The 5008-nt window shown below is 32.1% G+C and overlaps 1 long non-coding RNA gene across 1 annotated transcript; it reads left to right on the top strand.

The window, feature by feature from the left end:
- The first annotated feature begins 1602 nt into the window (after positions 1 to 1602).
- On the top strand, positions 1603 to 4243 carry LOC132344076 (uncharacterized). Its single transcript, XR_009493189.1, has 2 exons — positions 1603 to 2220; positions 2366 to 4243. It is a non-coding gene; the product is annotated as an uncharacterized lncRNA (long non-coding RNA).
- The last annotated feature ends 765 nt before the right edge of the window (positions 4244 to 5008 follow it).

Genomic DNA, 5008 nt, shown 5'->3' with positions numbered 1-5008 from the left:
CTTATTTTTTAGCTGGAGTCCCTGTCTTTTTCTTGGTCATTTAGTGGAAGTCCTTGTATACTGTAGATGATGAAATGACTTGATTTTTTTTTCCAGTCTGTCAATTGACTATTATGTTTTCCCACAGTCATTGAACAGAAGTTGTAAATATTGATATAATCAAATTAATCTCTTTTTACCCTATGATTCATATTTTTAGGGTTTTAATTATGAAGTTATTTTCCTTAATCCTATTTCAGGTCACAACAACCATTCCCTACATTATCTTCTGTTAAGTTAAAACTTTTAACTTTTTTTTTCACAGTTTGGTCTTTAATAAATAGAGAATATGTCTGGATACAGTGTTAGCTAACTCCCCGTTCTTACTTTCTCCATGAATAAGTCTGTGTTTTCTACACTTTACTTTTTTTTTGGCATTTGGTTTTAGATTTCATTTGAATAATAAAGTTTTCTTATACACATAAATTTTTCCTGAAGTTCCTATTTTGCTTTGTTAGTCATTTTTTTGTTCTTGGACCAATATTATACTGCTTTTATAATTTTGGCCTCAAAATCTTAATGTGTGGTAGGATGAGCTTACTTTCTTCTTCAGAGTTAACTAGCTGTTAGTGTGCCTATTCCTTCATTTACAGTTTAGTTTATCCAATTCTTTAAAAAAAATCCAATAATTTTTATATGGATTATATTTCATTCATTTTATTTCATTATTTATTTGTTTATTTATTCAGTCTTATTTTTTAATGCATTTCAAAGTTTTTACAGACATCAGTATATTTTTACCAATAAGAACTTCAATGTGCATATCATTAATTAGAATTATATAAATACAAGGTTACTTATATTTTTTAAGTAAGATGTACATAGTATAGTGAAATGCAGGTTAACTTTTCTACAAGCATTGCAAATGCACAAACCTAACCTGTGCAGCCCCAGACCTGCATCAAAATGATCTCAAAAATTCTGAATACACACAAAAAGGTAACTGTGTAAGTAATGGAATTAGCTAGACTTATTGTGGTGACCATTTCACAATAAATATAAACATTGAATCAAGAATTGATGCTTTTGAACTACGGTGTTGGAGAAGACTCTTGAGAGTCCCTTGGACTGCAGGGAGATCCAACCAGTCCATTCTGAAGGAGATCAGCCCTGGGATTTCTTTGGAAGGAATGATACTAAAGCTCAAACTCCAGTACTTTAGCCACCTCATACGAAGAGTTGACTCATTGGAAAAGACTCTGATGCTGGGAGGGATTGGGGGCAGGAGGAGAAGGGGACGACAGAGGATGAGATGGCTGGATGGCATCACCGACTCGATGGACATGACTTTGGGTGAACTCTGGGAGTTGGTGATGGACAGGGAGGCCTGGCGTGCTGCAGTTCATGGGGTTGCAAAGAGTTGGACACGACTGAGCGACTGAACTGAACTGAACTGAATATGATGTCATAAGTCAAATGTATTTCAGTTAAAAAGATGGTGGCTACCTGAGCTGTTTTCAGTTTTTACTATTATGAATAAAACTACCATGTATTCATATTATTTTAAATTGACATTATTATAATATGATGTTTTTAAATCCAATAGCATGGACTATATTCCCATTTAAGATCATTTTCTGTAGTTTGTTAGTTTTTAATTTTTTCTCCTTAGATTATTTATATAATTTTCTTATTCCGGTTATTTAATCATTTTTATTTTTATCAGGACTGGTTTTTTAATTGTTATTTTTAACTTCCATTTGGTTATCTAGAAGGTAGAGAGGTTTTTCTAAGATGATCTTGTATCCATCAACTAACTAAACTCTATTATTATTTATGGTACTTTAAAGTTTTGGTTTGGATTTCTAGCTGCAGCATCACTATAGTCTCCAGACAATATTGCTATTATCTCTAATTCTTCAATTCTTAGACTGCTTAGCTTTCATTCACAGGATCACTTGCAACTTAAGCAAAAGGGATGACAATGGCCATCCTTGTCTTGTCCATCATAGGAAAATGAATTTGAAACTGGCCCATGAACTTATTAGATTTCCTCTAAATTTTTGGTTTGCTTAACAAACGTTACTAAGTAAATTAGAGTTTTGAGTTTACTAATCATAAATAGATGTTGAATTTTTCAAATTTTTTTTCTAAATATTCATAGTTTTCTCTTTTAATCTGTTAATGTGGAGAATCACACTGATGGATACTCTGAAGGTGAACCATTCTCTTACTTCCAGGGTAAGTCCTACTTGATCATTATTAATTATTTTTCATATACTTTTAAATTTATTTAATTTACATTTTATTTAGAACTTTTTAAGTTTTAAGTTTCATATTTATTGACTGAAAAATATCTACTTCTGCTTCTTTGACTGCTCAAAAGCTTTTGACTGTGTGGATCACAACAAACTGTGGAACATTCTTAAAGAGATCGGAATACCAGACCACCTTAACTGCCTCCTGAGAAACCTGTATGCAGGTCAGGAAGCAGCAGTTAGAACTGGACATGGAACACCAGACTGGTTCCAAACAGAAAAAGGAGTACGTCAAGGCTGTATATTGTCACCCTGCTTATTTAACTTAAATGCAGAATACATCGTGAGAAACACTGGACTGGAAGAAGCACAAGCTGGAATCAAGATTGCTGGGAGAAATATCAACAACCTCAGATATGCTGATGATACCAGTCTAATGACAGAAAGCGAAGAGCTAAAGAGCCTCTTGATGAAGGTAAAAGAGGAGAGTGAAAAACCTGGTTTAAAACTCAACATTCAAAAAACAAAGACCATACAATAACAAACTGTAGTTATTTCAGTTTTCTTTATTTACAAATGCTCCAGTATTGCTGATCACTTTTGCCATAAGTGTCATTAATCTTACAAAACAACCACCTTTTAATTTTGTTAGTGTTTTCTGTTGATTTAAAAAATATGATTCTGTTCTTTTCTCTTTATCTTTATTATATCTTTCAATCATATTTCTTTGTATTTCCATTGTTGCTATTTTTCTAACTTCTTGAGTTGAAGTTTTAGTTTGTGGTTTTTAACTTCTTTCATTTTCTGGGCAATGTATTTAAATCTATAAATATCTTCTCTGTGTTGCCTTAGCTATGTCAAATAAATTTGGACATGTTATGTTTTATTGCCATTTAATATCAAGCATTTCATTGTTCCCTTTTTAGTCCAAGGGTAATTTCACAATACATAATTTAGTTTCTACAAATATGTGAATTTTAAAAATCTTGCCTTTTATTATTGACTTCTGATTTTGTTTTATTGTGAGAATGGTAAGTCTGTGGAATTTATTGAAATTACCTTTGTGGTCTAATATGCAGTCAATTTTTGTAAATATTTCTCATGTAATCAAAAACAATTTGTTTTCCCTGCTTTTGTTTTTTTGTCTTTTAAATTCAAAGTTCCATATATATCTAATACCTAGAATATTAATCTAATTGCTCTGATTTTTCATAGATCATTTGTCTGTATGAGTTCCAAGTCTGATATTAATGTATAAATATGCTCAAGTACAAATATTTGAAAAACATATTTTCTCTCTAAATTTCTGGAAATATTCTGAAGCTGTTTTGTTTTGAGAGCATAGGTTTATGGTGGCTGAAATTCTTGTTCTAGTGTGTCTTTTACTAGTGCATATTTCCTTTTAACTCTAATTCTATTTTTTGCCTTGAATTAAATGTTGCCAAATATGAAGATTTCTCTTTGAGCCTTCCTTTGGTAATATTTTTTATTTTTTTCATCCTTTTTTTATAGTCTTTCTGATCTTTTATTTTTAGTGTGACTTTTGTAAATAACGTGCTCTTAAATCTTGTTTTAACAAATTCCTGGCTGATTTGTCTTGTTTCCAATGTCTTTTGTCTTCTTTCATTTGCATGTTACACAAGTTTTACTGATGTTCTCATTGAGAGCGTTGGTCTAATACAAGCTACTCTGTCATATTCAGAAACAAGGAAATGCATTTTTTAATTTTAAACGCATCTCATTTGTTTCAACTATGTGAGGTGAAGGGCATTTTTGAAAGAAACAGCATACTTTTCAAAAAAGAGTCTTGGTAGCCTTTTGAAACAGGGATGACAATGCATTAGTTAATTCATTCTTTAAACGGAAATGAATACAATTTGCCATCCTTATCTTCCACGTGGTATTTAACCTCAGAATCTTATGTACCTAAGACAAATATCAGATATTGTTTTTGAAAATTTGCATTATGAAGACAACATTAAAATCTATCACATTTACCAAATTGATCCACTGTGCAGTGGCATAAATGATCTTTCCTGGACACAATTATAAATGTTCATTTTGCCCATCATTCAAAGACAGGTCCAACAATTTTGAAACTCATTTTTACAAATTGTCCATGTCTCTACTATTATAACTAAAATCAATCCCCATGTAAAATATTTAGGCAGAACTTTGGTGAATAGCTTTCTAAATTTTATCTCCCATTGATATGCCCAGGACAGTCAGCATACACCAGTTGAATAAAGTGACTTTAAACATCTTCTCATAAAAGCTTTTGTCTTTAAAAATGCATTCAGGATGGGGAGCACGTGTACACCCATGGCGGATGCATGTTGATGTATGGCAAAACCAATACAATATTGTAAAGTAAAAAAAAAAATAATAATAATAATAATAAAAAATAATAAAAATAAGATGCATTTAATCCTTTTAAAAATACCTTTTTGAATACACAGAATTGCTTAAAAAAATACTGATAAAACATGGTAAATATAGATAGTTCATCCTCAGGTCTGCACCCACATTGTCTTGGGCTCAACTCCACAGGAAGGGAGTTGAGGGGGTAGGCGGAGGCCAGGGAAAGACACAGTAAAAGAAGCTATGATGATCCCAGCCAATTTTTGCAGAAACCCAAAAATAAACTTGCAGTGATAACATGAGATAGGCTAGGCAGGACAAACACGTATTTGAGACTGCATGATTTATTTGCCCTGGCTGCAACCAAGATGTGGGGGAAGCAAAAAGTACAGCCAGCATGCAGAGCTTCT

The sequence above is a fragment of the Bos taurus genome, chromosome 27 (genome assembly GCF_002263795.3).
Source record: "Bos taurus isolate L1 Dominette 01449 registration number 42190680 breed Hereford chromosome 27, ARS-UCD2.0, whole genome shotgun sequence".
NCBI classification, from domain to species: Eukaryota; Metazoa; Chordata; class Mammalia; order Artiodactyla; family Bovidae; genus Bos; species Bos taurus.
Note: the sequence above shows the minus strand (reverse complement) of the source record. Positions and strands in the feature narration are given on the sequence as shown.